This window comes from Palaemon carinicauda, chromosome 29 (assembly GCF_036898095.1).
Source record: "Palaemon carinicauda isolate YSFRI2023 chromosome 29, ASM3689809v2, whole genome shotgun sequence".
In the NCBI taxonomy this organism is placed as follows: Eukaryota; Metazoa; Arthropoda; class Malacostraca; order Decapoda; family Palaemonidae; genus Palaemon; species Palaemon carinicauda.
Genome location: NC_090753.1, coordinates 73,731,315 through 73,757,515, shown reverse-complemented (window position 1 = coordinate 73,757,515; position 26,201 = coordinate 73,731,315). Strand labels below are relative to the sequence as shown.

At 46.0% G+C, this 26,201-nt stretch overlaps 1 protein-coding gene across 3 annotated transcripts in view; it reads left to right on the top strand.

The window, feature by feature from the left end:
- The first annotated feature begins 829 nt into the window (after positions 1–829).
- Taf1 (TATA-box binding protein associated factor 1) overlaps positions 830–26,201 on the top strand; it is a 32,415-nt gene continuing 7,043 nt past the window's right edge. The window contains exons 1-2 of one of the 3 annotated variants that reach the window (XM_068352731.1): positions 830–932; positions 1,165–1,261. The gene's annotated coding sequence lies outside the window, so the exon portion shown is untranslated. Of the gene's footprint in view, positions 933–1,164; positions 1,286–26,201 lie in introns of all 3 variants that reach the window. The other 2 variants (XM_068352729.1, XM_068352732.1) reach the window with 2 other exon arrangements.

Sequence of the window (26,201 nt, the reverse complement as noted above, 5' to 3'; positions counted from 1 at the left end):
GCTATTTTCCCTATTGGTGGACCTGGGGTTATAGCATCCTGCTTTTCAAACTAAGGTTGTAGCTTAGCAAGTAATAATAATAATAATAATAATAATAATAATAATAATAATAATAATAATAATAATAATAATAATAATAATAATAATAATAATAATAATAATGTCATAGCCTGTGTAGCCTACCATGGTCTCCTACTGTCTTCGGGTAGAGTTTTCTTGCTTGAGGTGTCCTATTCTATCTTATTTCTCTTCATTTTTTTATTTTTGAAGTGTTTATACTTTACATATGAAAGATCTATTTTAATGTTCTTAAGATATTTTTATTTTAATTGTTCATTTCTTCTCTTGTAGTTAAGTTATTTCCTTTCCTCACTAGGCTATTTTTCGCGTTGGAGGCCTTGGGCTTATAGTACCCTGCCTTTTCTCCTAGGGTTATAGATTAGCTAGTAATAATAATACTAATGATAATCGCACACTACAAAAGGTTGGAGTCCTGGAAAAAAAATGGCGTTAAAAAACACGACAATTAAACGCAGTTTACACCTTTCTTGACGGTATCTGTGACTGATCAGACACCGACACAGGGGTGTCATTCGTACGATAATTATCATATATGTACAATTACTTTAGGTCCATTACGATGTACGATACATACCTTAGGTATACAAATATATGTGTGTTTAATTAAACATTTATGCTAGAATATCCTGAAATAAGTCAATCATATAACTCCTTAATAATTATTTTGAAAGTGTGTACGATAATTTTGCGTAAAAACGATAAATTCAAAGTTTATGTACGATAATCCAGTGGAAATCTGGCAACCATTACACCATGTAAACATTAGTTTTGTTGTTGATACCCGGAGGCGTAAGGTCTGACAATTTCATTGTCCAATTTCTTCATAATTAATATTGAAGTATGAAATTTGGGTGAGTTATATGCTACTATAAGTAATATTTATGCCAAATTCTGGCAATAATAATGATTTTATAACCAAATAGGCAGTGAATCGGAAAGGAGATAATCATAGTTTTACATTAGTTCTAAGTGAGACTGCCAGACTGTTTAATCCTAAAATGGAGTAATTATTCGTCTATTGTTGGCTAGAGGCTTATAGTTAAAGATTCAAACGGTAAATGTTTACTATTCCTTTGGTTCCAGTAACTATTGATGCTCCACGTTCCACCCTAACCCAGCATAGGACACTATGGCCATATTCACCCGGACTCGGTATATCTTTCTTCGTGCACCGTTGGCTGTGAGTAAGAAAACGTCATCCTAGGTCAGTTTATTTGCAGAATTATAGTTTGAAACTATATCCCAATGAAGGAAATAAGTGTTCTTGGTATATTTTTAGGTATTTTGGGGTGTATGTATGATAGCGGCCACATGTATGTATGATGACGGCTGACTAAGAATAACGGCAGTGTAAAGGGGGTTTGCAGAGGGGCTAACGCACCCCGTTAGGTAAGTAGATAAGGACATGGCTTGTAGGTTAGGTTAGAGGGGAAGTTTAGGTTAGTTGGTTGCACTTTGGAAGAACTGGCCGTTGGTATACCAAGGCTCCGGTACTTTTAACTCTTTTGGGTTTTATTGTAGGGAGCCTTTGTACATCAGCCGCCAGTTCCTCCCTTGCGGATTAAAAATGGACGTCAGGTAACCACAACTTACTCCCCCTAACCCAACCTACAAGCCGTGTCCTTACCTACCCACCTAACAGGGTGCCTTCACCCCCCTGCGACCCCCTTACACTGCCGTATTCTAAGTTAGCCGTAATCATACATGCAGGTGGCCGCTATCATACATACACCCCTATCGTAGAATAGTACAATGTTGGTTAGGACATTGGAACCTGGATAATTAAATAGAACTTTGCAAAATGCACTACAGTAGGGTCCCGAATTATGCGAGAATTTGGTCGATTAATGACCTCGTGTAAATGGAAAATCGCGAATTTCGAAACACAACTAACAGAAAGAATTCCATTGCGGCCATGGCAACCAGCAATTTGCCTATTCAAATGTGTTTACTACCCATTTCCAATACTTTCTTTGTACTATACTGTATTTCTTTATAATATCAAATTGTTCTTGTAAATAAATAAAACATTTAATATACTTTAAAGTTCTAACAACTTGAAAAATGGTTAAAATTACAACCAGGATAGGTGTAAACACCATATATTTCCCGTTATAACACAACCCAAAATACAGACAAATTTTAATGTTTGTCATATCTATTGTATAATACAACTGGTGAATAGCAAAACCATCACTCTATAGACTAGCTTTTTGTATGATTGAAAATCCAGAATTATCAAAATAAAGGCGATTTTATATCATGCGTTTCCTAAACACGCTAAAAAGCACAATAGAAAAAGACAACCAATGTTTTGTTTACGTTTATCTCTGATCACAACGAAGAAACAGACGCATTTATACACCTGTGTTTTTGAATTGACAGCAATTTTACCAAGTATAGATTATATGTTGAATTTGTTATTACCAATGTTCTAATTATTTTTTATTAGAACTTTCAAATAAATGAAATGAATGCCATTTATGAAATGTTTTTCTTTATGATGCCGCCTGAAACGGAAACCTTCCATTTGTTTACGCTCCATCTTCGATCATAATAAACAAACGAATGCATTAAACACACATGATCTAAGTCATAACTAATGATATTACAAACATTTAGTAAACATTATGTTATTACAAATATTTTACTTACCGTATCCATATAAATTCCTAAATTCGTAGCAAAGCTGGAAATTTTGTTTTTCTTATGCGTTTAATCCACAATAGCAAACTGCCGCTAATGACAGAGTGATAACTTACGATAATTCTAAACTGTTACGAAAGATAATTGTCCTTTCCATATCCAAAATACTTTTCCTAACTTCAGTTATAAGTCAACTTGTACCCACCTCAATTATGGATCCATATGCAAAAAAAGGTAAAAGAAGAAAGTACTAGGCCTATTTTTAAAGTCACCGAACAATTAGGTTACCGCTATAACGTTCGATGTGAGAGAGAGAGAGAGAGAGAGAGAGAGAGAGAGAGAGAGAGAGAGAGAGAGAGAGAGAGAGAGGGGGATGGTTTTAAAGTACTAAACAATAAATATGATAGGTTATAACACATTGGTGTTTATGTAATATTAACTGTATAGATGGTTTGAATAAGTTAAGAAATGGTGTAAACAATTCTTTGTTATTGTATTCGCGCGGAAGCTAGACATCAGCTGATGTGATCACAGCCAAAAGTAAAACAAAAATAAGTTAGCAATACTCGATTTTTAAAACACACCCGAAATTTAACAACATAAGTACATGTTTTATTATAGTGCAATTGACATTTAAAGAGTAAAATTTTTCTGGAATAGAATGGTGTTTCCTAAAAAATAGTGGTTTGCGGACGAAATCGGTTACCGTATTTTAAGCTATGATTGAAATGGATGTATACACGGTATAATTTTTTCGTTTTGTATTTAATTGACACTTCAAGAAAACCGATTTTGGTTTCTTCATCTATTTGTAAGTATTGTATAACGAGAGAGAGAAAGAGAGAGAGAGAGAGAGAGAGAGAGAGAGAGAGAGAGAGAGAGAGAGAGAGAGAGAGAGAGAGAGAGAGAGAGAGAGAGATCAGCTGTTGTAATTGAATGTCGTGTTTTTGTTTCGTGTACCCCCTGAAGCGAGGAATTGATCGCCACAACTAACAATATTCATGTTAATTTCATTCTTAAACTCAAGTTGCCATATGTGAACTATGGTTTTATTTCTTACGGAGAGAGAGAGAGAGAGAGAGAGAGAGAGAGAGAGAGAGAGAGAGAGAGAGAGAGAGAGAGAGATTTCTGCCATCAAATCTCTCTCTCTCTCTCTCTCTCTCTCTCTCTCTCTCTCTCTCTCTCTCTCTCTCTCTAGATTTTATTTTACCGTCTACTCTACAAAACCAATGTTTGCAAATCAAATGTATACTGTTTAAAATATGACAAAATATTGACAACTCGTTACCGAAGTTTAGGCTATTCACTGCCGATAAACGAACCCAGTCTACTCGTGAAAACCTTGAACGTCCAGAGGGAAAAATAAGGCTTTTAAATATACTGTACTAAACAAAAATAATGCTTTAATATACCATCATTAACACTACCATTACAATTATCGTAAGGTTGGAGAAAGATAAAGATTGCCGAGAACGTAACCACATTTCTGTTTACATTTTGTCAGCTGGACTCGCACAGTTAACAGTTGATTTCATTGTTGATGTGGAATTTTATCCTTAAATAGGCTATTCATTATGAAATTATGTTAATGAAATGTAATTTTTCAATATTAAACTTACCCGATGATCATATAGCTGTCAGCTCTGCTGCCCGACAGAAAAACCTACGGGCGGAATACGCCAGCGATCGCTATACAGGTGGGGGTGTACATCAACAGCGCCATCTGTCGAGTAGGTACTCAAGTACTCTATGTCAACACAGAACCAATTTTCTCTCTGTCGTGCCACCGGCAAGACCTACTGAATACGCTCTTGTTTTCTAGATTGAATTTCACGTTATTTGGTGAAGTATTCATCTCTAGTTATTAGCTATCGCTGTGCAGAAGTTATCTTCAATACTTCCTTGCATTCTTTTTTGGATTTGGATTATTTGTTGACGACTTGGATAGATTTTGAATTCCCCCCTTTGACTAATTCAAGATGTCTGACCCTTCTCAAGTCCCCAAGTACAGGAAATGTAGCGCTAGGGACTGTTCAAGGCGTCTTCCGAAGGCCTCTATCGATCCGCACACCGTTTGTTCCAATTGTAGGGGTAAAGCCTGTCAATTGGAAGATCGATGTGAGGATTGCGCTGGGCTTTCGGAATTCGGGTTTCAAGAATACCTGAAATATGCACGTAGGCTAGAGAAGGATAGGCTCAGGAGGAGTTCGTCTCGCTCTATTGATTTTTCCTCTCCCCATGCCCCTCAACCTATTCCTTCCCCTGTAGTGGTTGCACCCGACCCCCCTGCTAGCTCTCATCAACCTTCAATGGCGGATATGATGCGTGCCATTCAGGCTCTAGGTGAGAGAGTCGAGTCATTAGCTAATGACCGCAATCAACTCATGGCTGATGTCAGAGAGTTGAAAGGTAAAAGTGCAGTGGGAAGTGAAGTGAGTGTCAGTGTTACGCTTGAGGGTGCGTCTGTTCGTGCCTGTCGTCCTCCCAGTCCGGGACCTCTTGCAAGCTCCCAAGCCCAGGGGAGAAGCAATGTCGTACGACCAAAGGGTTCGACAGGCTTTAATCAGCGTACAGACGTACCCTCCGTGGTTTCGGACGTATCTTACCGAGATCGTCCCACCCACAAGAAGACGAGTGAGCCCATTTTGTCCTCGTCTGCGGAAGAGGTTTCTAGACAGAAACGATGGACCAAGGTCTCACGGCCTCTTAAGCGTAAGGTCCCTTCCGAGCTAGTCCAACGGCCCAGGTGTAGCCACTGGGTCAGTTCGGACTCGCTGCAGTCCTCCGACGACTGCACACCTCCCAAGAGAGGCAAAGTGGTACCGCAACAGGCAGTAACTCCGTCTGTTGCCGCACCCGCTGTTTTAGACCCTCAGTCTCAACGGACAGTAGCTCCGTCTGTTGCCGCTTTTGTAGACCCTAAGTGGTCTTTACTGCAGTCTATGCAGACTCAGTTAGCTGCGGTTATGCAGGAGTTTCGTGCGGAGAAGGTTGACACTGCTCCCGTTAGCCTACAACCTGCCACGGTTGTGCGCCCAGCTCACGCTGAGGCTGCCTGCTCCCACACTCCGGCTGCGGAGAAGGTTGACGCTGCACCCGTTAACCTACAACCTGCCACGGTTGTGCGCCCAGCAGACGCTGAGGCTGCCTGCTCCCACACTCCGGCTGTGAGAGCTCCTCCACCCATGCGCAGTTGACCCTGCCAGACGCATGCTGACTCCCACAGACGCACGGAGCACTCCGTTGCCGTGCGTGAGCTACCACAACAACAGGAGGGTGGAGTTAGGCTGCCGTGTTTTGACGCGGTGCGTCAGCCTCCGCAACCCACGGTGGTCTCCGCTATCCTTCCACAGTCGGGTGTAGACTCTTTGCGCACCCACTCAGCTTTGGTTGTTGCCAGTTCTCAGACTGACCAACAGTGGCATGATGTTGGGTCCAGTGCAGCCACGCATGCACCCGTGCTGCCGGACTCAGCCGTCCAGCCCACTCCGTTGCCTCTTCCTCCTCAACATTCAGACGATGGTATCTCTGATGATGACGAAGCTGCACATCTTGACGACCAACACTCCGACATCGAAGAACCCAAGACCACACCTCCCTCCTTAGACTTTAGGAAAGTGCTTGCGCTCTTTAAGGATTTGTATCCAGACCAGTTTGTGTCTGCAGCACCACGCTCACCTCCCTCTGAGTTCGCTTTAGGCATGCAGTCAGCAGCTCCTGCCTTTACGAAGCTCGTACTCGCTCGCTCGTCCAAGAGAGCTTTAAGGGTACTGGGAGAGTGGTTGCAGTCTAAGAAGCAGTTGGGAAAGACTTCCTTCATGTTTCCCCCGGTCAAGCTTGCTTCCAGATCTAGCGTCTGGTATGCCACGGGAGAAGTTCTCGGCTTGGGAGTTCCTGCCTCTGCCCAGGGCGACTTCTCAAGTCTAGTAGACTCTCCCCGCAGGCTGGCTATGAGACGCTCCAAGATTTGCTGGACCCCTTCAGACATGGACCATCTTATGAAGGGAGTTTTCCGCGCTTTCGAGGTCTTTAACTTCCTGGACTGGTGTTTGGGAGCATTGGGCAGGAAGACCTCCCCTTCGGATAAGGAAACTTCCATGCTCATCATGTCCTGCATGGACAAAGCCATTCGGGATGGTTCTAGTGAGCTTGCGGCTTCTTTCGTGTCTGGGGTACTCAAGAAGCGAGATCACCTTTGCTCCTTCTTATCAGCTGGAGTCACCCCATGTCAAAAGTCGGAGCTGATGTTCGCTCCACTCTCTAAGTGTCTCTTCCCTGAAGAGTTGATCAAGGAGATTGCTGCCTCCTTGATCCAGAAAGACACCCATGACCTGGTGGCGTCATCCGCACGCAAAGTCACACCTTTGCCCTCCGTACCTAGACCTAGGATGGACACGCCAGCTTCAAGGTTCATCCCGCCCTTTCGTGGCAGAGCCTCCAGCAGAGGAGGTGCTCGTGCCGGAAGTCAACGTGGGAGCAAAAAGAAGGGTTCCAAGTCCTCTAGAGGCAGAGTCTGACTGCCATCCTCTTCAGACAGCAGTGGGAGCCAGGCTCAAGAACTACTGGCAGGCCTGGGAGAACAGGGGCGCAGACGTACAGTCTGTGAGGTTACTCAGAGAGGGGTACAAGATTCCATTCTTACGCAAGCCCCCTCTGGCAACGACTCCCATCAACCTCTCTCCCAGGTACAGAGAGGAGGAAAAGAGGCTAGCTTTACAGCAAGAGGTGTCTCTCTTACTACAAAAGGGAGCGGTAGTCATAGTCCGGGACCATCAATCCCCGGGCTTCTACAACCGCCTCTTCTTAGTGCCGAAGAAGACAGGAGGGTGGAGACCGGTGCTAGACGCCAGTTCTCTGAATGTCTTTGTCACAAAGCAGACGTTCACCATGGAGACGACAAAGTCGGTTCTAGCATCGGTCAGGAAGGAAGACTGGATGGTCTCGTTAGACCTAAAGGATGCGTACTTTCACGTCCCCATCCACCCAGATTCCCAACCTTTTCCAAGGTTCGTTTTCGGGAAGGTCGTCTACCAGTTCCAAGCCCTGTGCTTTGGCCTAAGCACGGCACCTCTAGTTTTTACCAAACTGATGAGGAATATTGCCAAATTCCTACACTTAGCAAACATCAGAGCCTCCCTCTATTTGGACGACTGGCTTTTAAGAGCTGCGTCAAGTCGTCGCTGTCTGGAGAATCTACAGTGGACTCTAGATCTGACCAAGGAATTGGGTCTCCTGGTCAATATAGAAAAGTCCCAACTCGTCCCATCCCAAACTATAGTTTACCTAGGAATGGAGATTCAGAGTCAAGCTTTTCGGGCTTTTCCGTCGGCCCCCAGAATCAATCAAGCCCAAGAATGCATCCAGTCCATGCTGAAGAAGGACCGGTGTTCTGTCAGACAGTGGATGAGTCTGATAGGGACGCTTTCATCACTGGACCAGTTCATCGCGTTAGGGAGACTTCACCTTCGCCCCCTTCAATTTCACTTAACTGCTCACTGGAGAAAGGACAAGACGCTAGAAGCGGTCTCAGTTCCTGTTTCCGAGAAGATGAAGTCGTCACTGACTTGGTGGAAGAACAACATTCTCCTCAGGGAAGGTCTGCCGCTGGCTGTTCAGACCCCCGACCACCTTCTCTTCTCAGACGCATCGGACACGGGCTGGGGTGCGACGTTGGACGGTCGGGAATGCTCGGGCACGTGGAATGCGGTTCAAAGCGAGTTACACATCAACTGCAAGGAGCTACTGGCAGTTCATCTGGCCTTGAGAAGCTTCAAGTCCCTCCTTCTAGGCAAGGTGGTGGAGGTGAACTCCGACAACACCACAGCACTGGCGTACATCTCCAAGCAAGGAGGGACTCATTCGATGAAGTTGTACGAGATCGCAAGGGACCTCCTCACCTGGTCAAGAGATCGAAGCATATCCCTTGTAACGAGGTTCATTCAAGGCGACATGAATGTCATGGCAGACCGCCTCAGCCGGAAGGGTCAAATCATCCCAACAGAGTGGACCCTTCACAAGAATGTATGCAACAAACTATGGGCATTGTGGGGCCAACCCACCATAGATCTGTTTGCAACCTCGATGACCAAGAGGCTCCCAAATTATTGCTCACCGATTCCGGACCCAGCAGCTGTTCACATAGATGCCTTTCTTCTGGATTGGTCCCATCTAGACCTTTATGCGTTCCCCCCGTTCAAGATTGTCAACAGAGTACTGCAGAAGTTCGCCTCTCACGAAGGGACAAGGTTGACGTTGGTTGCTCCCCTCTGGCCCGCGAGAGAATGGTTCACCGAGGTACTGCAATGGCTAGTAGACGTTCCCAGAACACTTCCTCTAAGAGTGGACCTTCTGCGTCAGCCGCATGTAAAGAAGGTACACCCAAGCCTCCACGCTCTTCGTCTGACTGCCTTCAGACTATCGAAAGACTCTCGAGAGCTAGAGGCTTTTCGAAGGAGGCAGCCAGAGCGATTGCTAGAGCTAGGAGGACATCCACTCTCAAAGTCTACCAGTCGAAGTGGGAAGTCTTCCGAAGTTGGTGCAAGTCGGTATCAGTATCCTCAACCAGTACCTCTGTAACTCAGATAGCTGACTTCCTGTTATACCTAAGGAAGGAAAGATCCCTTTCAGCTCCCACGATCAAGGGTTACAGAAGCATGTTGGCAGCGGTCTTCCGTCACAGAGGTTTAGATCTGTCCAACAACAAGGATCTACAAGACCTCCTTAAGTCTTTTGAGACCACGAAGGAGCGTCGGTTGGCCACACCAGGTTGGAACTTAGACGTGGTACTAAGATTCCTTATGTCAGCAAGGTTCGAGCCACTTCAATCAGCCTCTTTTAAAGATCTCACTTTGAAAACTCTTTTTCTCGTCTGCTTAGCAACAGCTAAAAGAGTCAGTGAGATACACGCCTTCAGCAGGAACATTGGATTTACATCTGAAACGGCTACATGTTCCTTACAGCTTGGTTTTTTAGCCAAAAACGAACTTCCTTCTCGTCCTTGGCCGAAATCGTTCGAAATTCCAAGCCTTGCTAGTTTGGTTGGAAATGAACAAGAAAGAGTACTGTGCCCAGTAAGAGCTCTTAAGTACTATTTGAAACGGACTAAGCCATTACGTGGACAATCAGAAGCTTTATGGTGTGCCATTAAGAAACCTTCTTTACCAATGTCGAAAAATGCAGTTTCTTATTATATCAGACTTTTAATTCGAGAAGCTCATTCCCATCTGAATGAGGAGGACCATGCTTTGCTGAAGGTAAGGACACATGAAGTTAGAGCTGTCGCAACTTCAGTGGCCTTCAAACAAAACAGATCTCTGCAGAGTGTAATGGATGCAACCTATTGGAGAAGCAAGTCAGTGTTCGCATCATTTTACCTTAAAGATGTCCAGTCTCTTTACGAGAACTGCTACACCCTGGGACCATTCGTAGCAGCGAGTGCAGTAGTGGGTGAGGGCTCAGCCACTACATTCCCATAATCCCATAACCTTTTTTAATCTTTCTCTTGAAATGCTTTTTATTGTTGTTTTTTGGGTTGTCCAGAAGGCTAAGAAGCCTTTCGCATCCTGGTTGATTTGGCGGGTGGTCAAATTCTTTCTTGAGAAGCGCCTAGATTAGAGGTTGTGATGAGGTCCTTTAGTATGGGTTGCAGCCCTTCATACTTCAGCTCCTAGGAGTCGCTCAGCATCCTGTGAGGATCGCGAGGCTCAGTAAGGAAGACGTACTTAAAAAGGCAGAGTAATTGTTCAAGTCGACTTCCTTACCAGGTACTTATTAATTTTATGTTTGTTATTTTGAATAACTGCTAAAATGAAATACGGAATACTTAGCTCTTAAGGTTAACATATATGCTGGTCTCTACCCACCCCCCTGGGTGTGAATCAGCTATATGATCATCGGGTAAGTTTAATATTGAAAAATGTTATTTTCATTAGTAAAATAAATTTTTGAATATACTTACCCGATGATCATAAATTAAAGGACCCACCCTTCCTCCCCAATAGAGACCCAGTGGGCCGAGGAGAAAATTGGTTCTGTGTTGACATAGAGTACTTGAGTACCTACTCGACAGATGGCGCTGTTGATGTACACCCCCACCTGTATAGCGATCGCTGGCGTATTCCGCCCGTAGGTTTTTCTGTCGGGCAGCAGAGCTGACAGCTATATGATCATCGGGTAAGTATATTCAAAAATTTATTTTACTAATGAAAATAACATGTTAATATTGTTTTGTAACATTTATTATAAATCACCGTATTTAGGGCTACCAATATACTTAAAAAGACAATAGATTTGATACATTTTGTAGTGCTTGACTCGCGAACTTTGAACAGCCTTGCAGATACAGAAAATTTATTTTTGAAAAATAGCGATCGCGGAAAAGGGGAATCGTGTACAGTAATTCGAACACGCTTAATTCGGGACCCTACTGTATTTTGATTCTCATGTCCTGCTGTCGGAAATCACTATGAACCAAGTTACATATTTTAATAAATAAAATTTCCCTGTATTCTCCTATTGTCATATTAGCACCTACCTCAGGGTAGAATGTAGTTTGTTATGATAGGCGATATCTTTCTTATTACTTGACAAATCATTTTTCTTTATGGGGAAAATGTTCTTCACTATGATCTGATATACCGTAATATGAAGTTATTTTATCATTTTGAATAATATAATTTACCTTTACCACGGCAATGTTTTCCAAGTTCAGCCCGGTCCGAACGCAAGTCACGGGTAGCTCCTGCTTGGTTTCCAAACTTTCCCAATAGATAGAGTCCGTGTCGTCCAAGGCTAAGAATCGTTCGTTTTTACTATTTAATGCTGTCCCATCAATATGCATTCTTACCCTTCTGTTAAGTTTGTAACTGGTTGGGACACGTTCTTTATAGTGGCATTTGATACTGCAGTAATAATTATCATGAATTGTTAGGTAGGGGAGAGGTCATTATAATGCGTCATTTGCTGAAGCCACGGCCAAGTTGCTCTATCGTAAAATTTCCCACAAGCATTGCTTCCTGCCTGACCATAATAACACCTGTTGGGCGGCGCTCCGTTTGCCTATTAGCTGGTGGCGCCAGCTTGAACATTTATTGATGTTCGGATTTCTGTTTTCGCTAATCCCAACAATCTAAATTCTTAAACCCTTGTTAAGATTGTAGTTTGTCGGGACACGTCATGAAATTATGCCGAACACTTAATTTGTTATATATACAACCAAAGGTTAGGTTAGCCAACATCTAGTTAAGATGTTTCGGTAGATTACACCAGTGTCAAACAATCCACCCGAACTAACCTTTCATTTCCATGTGCTTGTAGGCCTACTTTTGTTGGCTGCGTGATTTCAAAATTTTTAATCCCCCCCTCCCCCGCGACCCGAGATTGACCTGAACGAGGTCGGCCTTTCCAACTCTAACCGATGTTGTTGAGTTTATTAATCATATTGATCAGCTTGATGCATTGAGGACAATAAGGTTTTTAGACCCATGGGACTTTACTCGAGTTACCCCAGAATTTGTTCATTTTTTAGTTCGTGAAGGGCTCTTAGGTGTTTTTAGGGGTCCCTGTCAAAAGTGTAAAGTTGGTGATGTTGCCCTTATGTTTGATGGCTGTGATGTGCACACTGGCCAATACATATTTAATCGGAGGTGTAGGAATCGCAAGTGTCGCAAAAAATTTACATTGCTGCAGGGCTCATTCTTTGAGCGCTCACACCTTGAAGAACGTGAGGTCATTCTCCTTACATATTGTTAGGTTGAACGTTGGGCTCAAGACTGTGTTGCTGTGAAGAGGGAAAAGCTTGCTTCTCACACTCTTGTTGACTGGTATAGCTTTTGCTGAGAAGTGTGTGAACAGGTTTTGATTTTAGACAAGAAAATTGGCAGACCAGGGCACATTGTGGAAGTGGAGGAGAGTAAGTTTGGCATGAGGAAGTATAACATCGGGCAACGAATCGAAGGAGCCTGGGTCTTTGGGGGCATTGCCTGGGAAACATGTGAGACCTTTTTCCAAGTGGTTGCGGAACGTTGCTCGCAAACATTGATCTCAGCGCTTCAAGAGCACGTTGTTCCAGTGACCACCATCATTTCCGATTGCTGGAAAGGCTATGCCAAGGTCAAAGATTATGATTTTATTCATTTTACAGTTAACCACAGTATTAACTTTGTTGATCCTAATGACCCGCCGACCGTATACAGTATATGAACACTATAGAATCGCAATGGCCGGTTCTCAAATGAGCCTGATACTAAGATTCAGTACTCGGAAAGCGTTTTACGACAGCTATTTCGCTTAGTACTGTATCAGGAAGCGATATACAGTACAGTATAGAAAAGTCTGTTTATCCGTTCAGGGCATGTATACAGCTCATCAAGCGTGTTTACCTGCTCAAAGCCAGCCCTCTCTTCTTTCCAATTCCTGAATCTCCTCCTTCCCTAATCCATCTTCCTGCTAACGCTACTGTACTAATGTTCAGCCCTCCACAAGTCGACCTCCCTCAAGTAACGTTCGGCCCTCCACCAGCGATCATCCGCAAGTGACGCCTGACCTTCCACTAGTCGCTCAAATTCAAATTCTAAACATCTCAACACATAGCTTGTGTAGGTCGCGGATCTTTCGTAGCAAGGTTTTAGCGAGGCGCAGAGACTCCTTATTTTGAGTACTAACATACTCAGATAAGGAGCCCCCGGGTAAAGCTAAAAGCCAGGTTGGCAGGGACATTCACCGTTCCTAATGGGTGAGTCATCCCTAAATAAATAGCGTAGGTTTTTTTTCTAGTTGTGGAGCAAATGACAGATTTGTAGATAATTTGTATTTTTCCTAACGATACAAACCTTAGCTATTTATATAAACTTGCCTGCCAGCCCTATCCCCTTTGAAGTCCTACCTCCAAGCAAAGTGAGCTAAATCACCGGTTTGTGAGCGATAACAGTAACAAGCTCCCCCCCCTACCCCTGCTAACTAGCGGTGTGGGTAGTTAACCCTCGGTAAATTCTAATGGCTTGTCATTTCAGCTTCGCCAAAAGTAATACTGTACCTCTAAATGAATATCGAAGGTTTGTATAGCTAGGAAAAATACAAATTATCTACAAATTTGTCATATACAGTATCATATGTAAACTATATAAAAAAAAAAAAACCAAGAGGAAGAGAAATAAGATAAAATAACATGCCCAAGCATACCCTCAAGCAAGAGAGCTCTAACCCAAGACAAGTGAAAGACCATGGTACAGAGGCTATGACACTACCCAAAACTAGAGAGCAATGATTTGATTTTGGAGTGCCCTTCTCTTAGAGGAGCTGCTTACCATAACTAAAGTGTCAATTCTACCCTTACAAAGAGGAAAGTAGTCACTGAACAATTAAAATGGAGTACTGTAGTTAACCTCTTGAGAGAAAAAGAATTGTTTGTTAATCTCAGGTGTATGAGGACAGAGAAGTTTGAAGAATAGGCCAGACTATTCATTTTATGTGTAGGCAAAGAAAAAATGAGCCATAATGTGAGAGAAGGATCCAATTTAGAACTGTCTTCTCAGTCAAAGGATCCAATAACTCTCTAGCTGTAGTATTTCAACAGGTGGCTGGTCAACATACTACCTTAAAAGTGTTGATAATCACCTTGGGTTTTGGGAACTCCTGTAGAATACTCTACATTCACTCTGAAACACTTCAGATGCATTCTTCGGTCCAAACAAAAGGTGTCTGAATTGCCGGTATCCAAAGGCGGTAGAGAAATCCGTGTACTCTTTACTGTTCCCTTCTAATAGTAATCGGTGGTATCCAGGAGCCAGATCAAGGGTTGTAAAATACTTGACTCCTTGTAGTCCAAATACGGAATCTGCCATCATGTTTGTCATCGGGAACTTATCTGATGGTGTCACCTTATCCAGTCTACGGTAGTCAACACACTTGTCCTTTTTGCGGACTGGAACAACATGCATATGTGGAGCTTCAAACAATATTTTCCTCACAGAGAACTCAAATCTCCTGCTTTAGATATCACCTTAAGGAGGGCATCAGATAGGAATCATAACACTTAAGACAGTCTTTCTTCTTGTCCTAGCCACGGCAAAAAGAGCATGTGAAATTCAAGGCATATCCTATACAGTGAGTCATTCCGAGGACTGGAAGGTGTCAATATCCTTCATTCTGGACTGTGGCAGAGACCCAAAGCATTCCTGTCCATAACCTAAGATTTAAGTCCTCCTTTCTCCAAGACACAAGATGACCTGCTTCTCCATCCTGTGAAGGTGCTAAGATTCTACGTCAAAAGAATACAATGCTTCAGACCAGAGCATCAGTCATTGTTTCTAGCCCCTTGTAGCGTGAAAAGCCTAACTCCAAGAGCACTGTGTTGTTCTGGCTCCATAGAATCCACAAGTGGACCATCAACAGCCCGTGGTTACAAAGTCAGAAGTATCAGCTCCACCCCAGCCTTCAAGAAGAATCTGTCAGTACTGCAAGGTGAGACAGGTTCTGCGTGGAGGGAAACTCCCAAGAACCCTCTTTAGCGTGAGATGCTGACATGTCTTGCGCTAACGCTCCTAACATGACGCAGCGCGAGATTGAACTGGAGCAACAGAAGGAAACCCAGGGGGAGGAGCTACCGTGGAGAGTAACTCCAGGTCGTGCGACCCATGGGAATCTAAATTATGAGGACCCTGAGGTGGTACGGCACCAAATCCTGTAGGAGGATGGTTGCCTACAGGACGAGAGCTGCGAGAGCCCGAATGCTTATCGTAGCGTCATTCGTTTGAGCCCAAAGGCTCTGCTCGAAGAGAGTTCCAAGACACACTGTCGTGAGAGTAAAACTCAGCAGGATGAAGGTCATGAGAGCTGACAGGTTCAGCGAGACCGCGTGAGCCCATGACTAGGAGAGGACTCTCAGCTACGAGAACCCGAAGGGTCAACGTAGCGCCTGGCACGAGAGCCTGCAGGTTCAGCGTAACCGGTGTTGCGAGACCCCGAAAGGTGAGCTCAAAGGGAAATATCTTCGAGAGCCCGAAGGCTCAATGTAACGAGAGGCATGAGAGCTCGAGGGCTCAGTGTAACCAAGGTTGCGAGACCCTGAAGGGTCAATGCAACAGGAAACTAAGTTTTCGCTGACACCAGAACCCGAAGTCTCAACGTAACGAGAGGCACGAGAGCCTGGGGCTCAACGTAACCAGGGTTACGAGACCCCAAAGAGTCAACGTAACGGAAGACCTAGACACCTCCCTGCTACGAGAACCTGAATTTTCAGCGTGACTGATGGCACGAGAGCCCGAAGGCTCAACGTAACCATCGTTCGAGAGCCCGAGGGCTCAACGTAACTGGAACCCGAAAGTTCCAAGCCGCAAGAACTCGAAGGTTCAGCTCAACGGAGGCTCAAAGGAATTCCAGGGTCATGAGAACCAGCAGGATCAACATGACGAGAGCCCAAAGGTTCACAATCACGTCAGCCCAAAGGGTGATCGTCACAAGACCCCAAAGGGTCAACATGAGGAGAACCAGCAGGTTCAAAAATATGTCTCCTCACAGCCCGAGGAGGAGAACGTCCATGATGGACAGGGGTCACAAATCCTTCCACCCTTTGAATCTCTGGAGAGGAACGTAAAGCCGACTCTGCCCGAGGGGGAGACTACTCCAGCTCGAGAGCTACCTCCCCCGAAGGGAAGGTTTGTTCTCCCGAAGGAGAACATCACTTAAGGCAAGGTTCTACCTCTGCCCCTAGAGGAGAACCATAAGCGTATGGGGACCGCTGATGCCCAGTGGTGTCCTTCTCTCACGAACGAGAGACTTGTTCCCCCCGAAAGAGAACCCTGTCTCGGAGAATGGTCAGCCACCGACCTTGGTGGATCAGCGAAATCCTTGGCGTCAGAAACAGACTCAAAGTCTGATCGACAGGCTACAGCGTCTGCGCCCACTGAAGGAAGATCAACCCCCATGGAGGGAGGAGATGACCGCCTTCTCTCCGGTCCCAACCGAAGGATCCAATATCAGAGAAAGAGTAGGCGATCTTTGGGGGAAGGGAAGAAGATGTCTCGCTAGGGGAGTCAATGTCATCACCTAACCCACAGGGATGACCTGGAGTCACAAGACCTGCGCTGTTACTTGGCCGTACTCCGGAAGGGGCAGGTAGAAGAGCAGCTTCGGAAAGAGTTTGGGGGGTAGAAGAAGCAGCTCGCAATTTCTTCGATTTCGAGGAAGACCCCGAAGGCGAAGAATCGCGCTTAGACTTCTTCTTGCTATGCCCAAACCTCTGCCACTTGGAGGCAGGCCTTTCCCGACACTGATCGCAGTGTCATCCCTCGAACACTGATGGCCTCGGCAAGCCAGATACAGGAGGTGAGGGTCTGTCTCAATAGACGACATGAAGGTACCGCATGTGTGGCCCTTGAGACCAGAACATGTCCACATATGGGGACTGCTGTCATGCACACACCTGTAATGAGAAAAAGAGAAAGAAAAATGATTAGTCAAGGCAAATCCAAGATAGGGGGGATAGGGACGGTATGTCTGCACTCTACTGAGCCTAAAGCAAAAGTGGTTACCCAGCCGACAGGTGTGAGTGGAGCCAGGTAGCTGGACTACCCCACCCCCCACCCGCCAACTAGCGGATGGCGGGTAGTTATCCCTCACTAAAATAGTCTTGGCTCATGTTTCAGCTATGCTGAAAGCAATACCCCTATAAATAATGAAAGGTTTGTATTTGCGCTGGAACAAATAGGGTTTGTATTTGTGCTGGAACAAATAGGGTTTGTATTAAAGTATCTCCTCCCCCCATCCTTCACAACAATGGATAAATGTATACACATCCATTTCTCATATACTTAGTAATATACAATAGATTCTTCAGTGACTTTCCACCAGTCCCGAACACCTGCTCGGGTAGTTAAAAGGTTAGCATGAGCTATGATTTTCACTCCCATACAGGACCAGAGTACAGTATATTGACCCTTCCCAGGTCAGTAAATCAGCCAGTTTGGTTAGGGACTTCCGCCTTCCTAAGGGCAAGTCTCATATTAAATGTCAAATGTTTGAATTATGTAAAGGAACAAATCAAATGTTTTATTAATCAAGTTGTATTTTTCAAAACAAGCCTAAGACTTTTAAGTAACGCTGCCTGCCTCAACCATCCTGCAAGTCCTAGGTTAAAGCTCAAAGTGAAGGTAGCGTTTCATGGCCTACGCTCACTTGGAAACCAGCTGTGTTGACCTCTTTAAATTGCTAAATAGGCATTGCAGCTTCGCTAATGTCATACTCCTGTTAAAGATATCTGGTTTGTACGGTTAGGAAAAGTACAAATGAATTTAAAGTTGTTCTGTAACTGGAATACAAACCAATGCTGTTTATAGGGGTATATTTTTGGCGAAAGCTGAAAAGACGAACCATTAAAATTTAGCGAGGGTTAACTACCCACTTGTTAGTGTCGGGATGGGGCGGTAGCTTGCTACCCCTCCTACTCACACACCTGTGATTGTACTCACTTTGCTTTTGGCTTGGATGGAGTGCGGTTGTCACCGACCTTCATCCTTTCCAACTTTTGGACTGCTATTAATAACTTTTTTGCTTTTTCTTTCAGTGTTTGTGTGTGTGTGTGCTGTGTTCTCCTTCGGCATGCGGACTTGTTAAGGAACTAAAGGCCGCATCTGTGGGAAATTTATATTTGCTGTGGAGACCGATCTCCACAGCCTTTGCCCCGTATGCAGAGGACAACGCTGAGACTAAAACAACAAGTGTAGTGAGTGTCGAGAGTGGCCTTCCTAAAGGTATGGGCGTAGGTGAAAGAAGAAGTCTAAGCGGGATTCTTCCCTTTCGAAGGGCGCTTCGAAGCAGAAGAGATCCAACACTTCTTCCACCTCCCAACCTTCCTCTGAAGCTCCTACTCGGATGGCTTCATCCGGGGGACGACGAGTAGTAGCGTAGGCCGCCCGTTGAGATACTACCGCTAGAGAGTTATGGGGTCCATTGACTGGCCAGACAGTACTGCATTGGATCCTTCTCTCTGGTTACGGTTCTTTCCCTTTGCCTACACATATACGTAATAGTTTGGCCTATTCTTTACAGATTCACCTGACTACACTGAGATTACCAAACAATTCTTCTTCACCCAAGGGGTTAACTAATGCACTGTAAGTGTCCAGTGGCTACTTTCCTCTTGGTAAGGGTAGAAGAGACTCTTTAGCTATGGTAAGCAGCTCTTCTAGGAGAGGGACACTCCAAAATCAAACCGTTGTTCTCTAGTCTTGGGTAGTGCCATAGCCTCTGTACCATGGTCTTCCACTGTCTTGGGTGAGAGTTCTCTTGCTTGAAGGTACACTCGGGCTCACTATTCTATCTCGTTTCTCTTCCTCTTGTTTTGTTAAAAGTTTTCATAGTTTATATAGGAAATATTTATTTAAATGTCATTGTTCTTAAAATATATTATTTTTTCTTGTTTCCTTTCCTCATTGGGCTATTTTACCTGTTGGGGCCCCTGAGCATATAGCATCTTGCTTTTCCAACTAGGGTTGTAGCTTAGCAAGTAATAATAATAATAATAATGATAACCTCGGTTCTTGAGAGATAGTGCTGCCTCCCCTAGCTGGGTTGCACCGGCTTTCCCCCCGAGTGAGGCCATTTCTCTTTCTCCTCTGTTTCAGCTGTGGCCGTTGTTGGGCTTGCCCTGTCAACCTTCCTAGGAAACATTGCTGCGGAGTTTGCACCGGGGTGCTGACCTTCAGCAAGTGTCAACTTCAAATGTCGACCCATTATCCGTCGTCGATGTTGTGGTGTCGAAGAGCTCTTCAGCTGCCCTGCCAGCTCCTTCTGCGGCTGCATCTGCTTTACTTCCTTCCGAAGCCAAGGGCTTCGCTCCTTCCCCTGACAAACATCTTTCGGGGGGGGAGAGCAAAGTCCGAGGCACGTCTCTCCGACAAGTTTTTCCCTTTTGAGTACAGGGTCTCGCATAGAGACTCATCTTCAGAGGCCTGCTGTCGGACAGCCTGCTGATCCTACACTTCGACAGCTTTGTGTCCGCGGCAGACGAGCTCGCTGTGTCCGTCCTCCCCTTCGCCTTCAGGGTGCTTTTGCTCCATCGGCCAAGAGACGTCTCTTTACCTCCACTCCTCCTCAGTCTTCTTCTTGGGAAGAGACTGTTCGACCTTCGCCATCGTTTCAGATACCGTCTCGTCACTCTACGTCTCACCAGACTCTTGCCCAAAGTTCTCCTGTTCATCAGATTCACCTTTGTTCCGCAGAGGGTTGATTCTCCTACAAGTTCACCTCATGAGTCGTCTTCTTCATCGCTTCCAACGCGTGAATTGCCCGACGTTCGACATCGAGCTACTTCTTCACCATTGCATTTATCTTGTGAATTGCCTGACCACTGTCATCGAGCGTTTTCTCAGGTACCACCTGAACGTGTGGTTACCCGTGAATCGCCTACGTCGCTTCCAACACGTTTGTCGCTTGGTCATCGATAATGGACGACGTCTCATGCTTCACCTAAACAACTGTTCACTCATGAATCGCCTATATGTTCAACGTCTTTCCATGCCATAGCTATGCAAGAATCACCGACAACGCTGGAATCACTTACACATCGGAAATCTCTTGCTGGACAGCGTTCACCGGCTCGGGAACGTTTACCTGGCCACCAGCTTTCACCTGCTCTACAGCGATTGCCCCCTCATCAGCGTTCTCCCACTCGGCAGCGTTCACCTGCTCGTCAGCGTATGCCTGTCCGTTAGTGTTCTCCTGTTCTTCAGCGATCGCCTGCTCGTCAATGATCACCTGCTCCACAGCTTTCTGCTCGTCAGTGATCGCCCATCTGTCGGCATTCTCCTCATCGATCACACGAGTTGTGGCCGTCCCGGGAAACGCGTTTCGTTCATCCATCGACCCGACATTCGTCTGTAAACCAGAGTGTTTTCTAACCATTGCAGCACTCTCCGGTGGAACACATTGGCTCACCTGTTTGTGAGCCTCTTCAATGCGATTCAGTGCTCATCGGCTGGTCTTCACAGCTAGCAACGCGTGAGTCTCCCCAGCGATTGTCATCAATCCGACCTGCTTCTCTGACGCCGGAACACTTGCCCAACCATTGTTCATCCAGCCATCAATCTTTACGTTGTGAACAGTAGTTTTCTCGTCGCTCCTCAACACTTCGGCGACCACCACATCCCCTTGCAAGAGAGAATCAGCAACTGCAACCACTGAAAGCGGCGGTTGTGGCTTCCAAAGGTAGGCTGAGTAACAATTGTTCTCCGTTGCCCCCCTCTCTTCTCTGCAAACGCGCAACGTCGCAACTGCCGGGGAAGAGAGGGCAAGTTTCAGGATTTCAGGATCCCTGAACTCCCAGCTTTTAGAAGGGAATCGGTATCTGTGGCCCCTAAATCTTCAGTGTCGGTTGCGGAGACCCCTTGGAAAGACTGTTCATCCTCTCTCCCTTCAGGGAATCTATCAGAGAGTGCGTCGGTGTGCAAGTAGCTTTGGTTTAACGCCTTGGTTAGGGCGGTATCTCAAGCCTTCGCCCCCCATGCTTCCTTTGCGTATGTTGGAAGCCTCAGCGAGTCCAACCGATCCGGGACTTAGAACCACGACTGTTTCCTCCCCCCTGAAGAGGAAGAGAGGATCCCCTGATAAGGTCCCGTCAACAAGAGTTAAATTGATCCCGATCAGAACGCGTAGAGTAGAAACCTCCCCTGAGGTTTCACCATCACCTCAGCTCCTCAATACCTCTTCCACCATTTTGAGAGGCAATCAAAGGGACGAGTCAGAGTCGGACTCTCCCCTTCCGTCTCCGTCGGGAAGACACCAAGGAGAGAACATCGGCCACTTTCAGCTCCTTGTTCTCTCCTTTCTAAGGTCACATCATCAAGGCCTTCTGCCTTGAAGCCCCTGTTCCCTCCTAGAAGGGAACCTAAGGACTCTAAGATCATTCCCAAGTCCTCCTCTAGGACTCAGAATGTCTCTGAAGGTTCCAGGAGCCGAGTCACTCCTCCAGTTGACGACCGCGACCCACCCCGGGGTGAGACCTCAGCGGTGGATGAAGATCCCGCTGCCAGCCCAGCTTTGGGCGAAGATCATGGAGAGTCAGAACATGCCTTTTGACGGATTCTATCCATTATGAGGGCCCTTAATTGGTTACCAGATCCAGAAATGGCCCTTTAAGAAGGCAAGGACACGGTCCTAGACCGTGTCACCCAGAAGCCTCCAAAGGTCAGTGCAGGTTTGCCCTGGTCCCTGGGGTTAGAGGGTGTCCGGCATAAGATCGCCTCCGTATTGTCTTCCATCTCTAAATCCTTGCACCCCTCCTTGTCCTCCAAACTCCTCTCACCTTCAGGTACCAGCCAGAGGAGATACTATGATACTATGACATTATGGACGAGACCTTCTCGACTGTCACTCCACCACTCCTTGAAAGAGCTGACCAAGGGAGTCTCTCTTGAGAGGCTCTCTTCGCTTCAGGTTTCATTCTCAGTGTTGGAGATCCTAAACCAAGAGCAGGTTGCGAAGTATGCCATACAGGCTACTTTGTGGCTAGATCGTTGGTTGGGATCGGTAGGAGTCCTGGTGCAAACTGAGGATTTCTCTAAGGATCGTACCAGGAAGGCCTTGGAGACCTTCCTTCTCTCGGGCACTCACACCATTGAGTTTCTGGCCCACCAGTTAGTGACCCTGTGAGCCACACCATTCTGAAACAAAGGGATGCGGTGGCCGAGAGATTTCATCAGCAGGTCCCGAAAGCTTAGATCACTAGGCTTCGAACCTCCTCCATGGAGGTGTTCTTCCTCTTTGAGCCTAGGGACGTCGAACAGGCTGCGGAGAGGTGGAGGAAGTCCAACACAGACTCCTTCCTTCACAGGGCCCTTACAGCTCGGCCCTACAGACCAACAACCCCTCCAAACGCTAGGAGAGGTCATCCCCCTGCTTGTTCACCAGTGGGGGATGCCTTCAAAGGTGCTGGACCAGGTGGATACAGCTCGGGGCTTAACCCTGGACGGTCTCCGTGATTTGCTCAGGGTATCGTGTCCCGTTCATTTCATCTCTCGCTCCACTGACCAAGAATCCAGTGCTCGAGAGCTCCTTTGCGATGGGATTAGTAAAGGGGCAGGCCCTTTGGTCCGAAGTCAAGACCATGTTGGAGAAGGGTGCTCTCCAACAGGTCCTCGACGGATCCCCAAGCTTCTTCAGTCAGCTCTTTCTTATGAAAAAGGCGTCTGGAGACTGGAGACCAGTCATCGATCTCTCAGCTCTGAACAAGTTTGTCGAACAGTCTTTGTTTAGCATGGAGACGGCACACATGGTCAGACTAGTGATAAGACCACACGACTTCATGTGTACACTGGATCTGAAGGACGCATACTTCCAGATCCCAATCCATCCGTCTTCAAGGAAGTGTCTGAGATTCAACATCAACAACAAGACATACCAGTTCAAGGTGCTGTGTTTCAGCCTTTCCACAGCACCCCAGGTCTTCACAAGAGTGTTTGCCCTAATGTCTTCCTGGGCTCAAAGGTTCGGCATCCGTCTCCTTCATTACCTGGATGACTGGCTGATCCTGGCAGACTCTATGGTAACCCTTCTTCAGCACCAAGATAAACTTCTGGGGCTTTCCTAAGATCTGGGGATTATGGTAAACCTCAAGAAGTCTTCCCTGCTTCCCCCTCAAGGAATGATATACCTGGGCATGGTATTAGACACCAACCTGCACAAAGCCCTCCCATCAGATGACAGGATAGCAAGGCTGAAGAAAATAGCAAGTCCTTTCCTCAGATGAGAAGAACTCCCAGCCCAGAAGTGGCTAGGTCTCCTAGAACATCTATCATCCTTGGCCCGTCTAGTTCCGAGCGGTGTCCTCAGGATTCGATCCCTCCAATGGCGTCTGAAGTCCAATTGGAATCAGGTCTTTGATTCCCCAAATACTCTGATTCCCATGAGATCAAAGGAAAAGACGGACCTCGGATGGTGGTTGGCAGACGAGAATCTGTTGAAGGGAGTCGATCTTCTCGTCCTCCTCCCGATTTAATGCTGTTCTTGGATGCATCAAAGGAAGGGTGGGGGCCCTACGTGTTGCACCACACAGCCTCAGGCCTTTGGTCAGAGTCCTAAGAGTACCTTCACATAAATCTTTTAGAGATGAAGGCCGTCTTTCTGGCCCTTCAAGAGTTCCACCACTTCCTGGCAGGTCACTCAGTGGTGGTGATGAGTGACAACACCACGGTAGTGGCTTACATTAAGAAGCAAGGAGGTACTTTTTCGCAGCCCCTATCCCATCTACCAGTAGAGATACTAAGATGGGTGGAAGTCCATTCTGTTTCACTATCAGCTCACTTCATTTCAACAAGAGGAATGTGCTCACTGACAATTAGAGTAGAGCATCGCAGGTAGTGGGTTCCGAATGGTCTTTGGATAATCTAGTAACCAACAAAGGCCTGTCTTTGTGCGGTTCCCCATCTGAGGATCTCTTCGCAACGGCCCTAAATTTCAGGCTCCCACTACTGTACTGCTCCTCAGTCCCAGATCCAAAGACTCTGGCAAGATGCATTCCAACAATGATGGGACAACATCGACGTATACGCAGTCCCAACGTTAAGTTTGATGAGAAGAGTACTCAACAGAACATTGGTCAATCTTTCAATGACCCTCATAGCTCTGCTATGGCATCATTTGGAATGGTTCCTGGACCTTCTGCTGCTCCTGATGGAGCTCCCAAGAGAACTGCCTCCACGACACAATCTACTCTGACAACCACATGTCAACTTCTACCACAAGGCAGTAGCTTCGCTACATCTTCACGCCTGGAGACTATCCAGCATCTCCTCACACAGAGAGGATTTCGCAACAGGTTGCGAAAAGGATGTCTGGATATCTGCGGAAATCTTCAGCCTCAGTCTACCAGGCGAAGTGGAGTGTCTTCTGTGGTTGGTGTCGTGGAAGGGGTCCCAATCCACTTGATGCCACTATTCCATCAATAGCAGAGTTTCTCGTGTATTAAAGGCTATAGCTCAGGCTTTAGTCTCACTTGTAAACTGAAAGGAATGGACATTTCCTCATCGCAGGAACTTTCCCTCCTCATATGTAGTTATGAACTTACCTGTCCTCAGTCGGAAGTGAGACCTCCCCCATGGAACGTGGTTCAAGTTCTTCAGTATTTAAAGATACTTCCATACGAACCATTATGCCAGGCAACAGATCGCCACCTGACTTGGAAGACGGTGTTCCTACTCACCTTTTCTTCAGCCAAACGAGTCGGCGAACTTCATGGTCTCTCTTATGACGTCGCCCATTATAGGGGATGAGGAGAGGTAAGCTTCAGCTTTGTCCCTGAGTTTGTTGTAAAGACTCATAATCTGGGGATTTCGGATCATAGGTTTGAATCCTTCCGGATAACGAGTTTCCGCTCTGTAACTGACGACCCAGATCATCTGTTACAATGCACAGTAAGGGCAGCAGCAGCTCGGCCCGGAGTGTCATCACTCTTCGTAAGCACGGGCAGAACCAAGAGGAGCATTGCGAAGAACACTGTCTCTGCATGGATTTGCAGAGTCATTGACTTTGCCCTGAATCCCGGCCCTTCTCCAACACGTCGTCCCAGACTTCATGATGTCTGGGGCGTTGCTACGTCCCTGCCCTTCAAAAAGAACTACTCTGTGACACAGGTATTGCCAGTGGGCATGTGGAAACGCCAAACGATGTTCACCATCCACTACCTGTAAGACATGACCCACAGGAACCTCAATATGTTCTCTATTGGTCCTGGGGTGACTGCACATCAGGTGGTTTAGTACCTCAGCTCCTTATTGGACAAGTAGCAGAAGGTTGAGGACATTGGTTACCTAGGGTTTTAGTCTGAATGAATGAAAAGGAATGTCTGGCTCTTTTCCTTTCTTCATCCTCCCCTCTCTTGGGGAAATCAGCATCCTGGAACCTGTGCATAACCTGGCCTCAAACCTCTGCAGGTAAACCATCGCTCCGTGGTGTAACCTACAGTAGTATTGTTCCAATGCTGTTGTGTCCCCATACCCTGGCGAGGGGGTATTGAGAATGTTTCGGTCTCTTTAGTTATTTCCTACAAGGCTCAGAATAACGTTTACTTGGACAGTCACATTGCTAGCGTATCACCACACACAACTTGGGTAGGCCGTTAACCATGCTTAGCAGGTTTAGCGAGGTGTTAGGGTCTCCATTTTGTTGTACGAAACTCTGCACAATAAAGAGTACCCCGGGTAAGGTCAGAAAGCCAGATTGACAGGGACGTCCACCCTCCTTATGGGTGAGTCACCCTTATAGATAGCATTGGTTTGTATTCCAGTTACAGAACAACTGACAAATTCGGAGGTAATTTTTATTTTTCCTAACGATACAAAACTTAGCTATTTATACATACTTGCCCGCCAACCCTGTCCCCCTTGAAGTCCTATTTTGGGCAAAGTGAGTGCAATCACAGGTGTGTGAGGGGGAGGGGTAGTAAACTACCCCCCCCCCCAACTAGCAGGATGGGTAGTTAACCC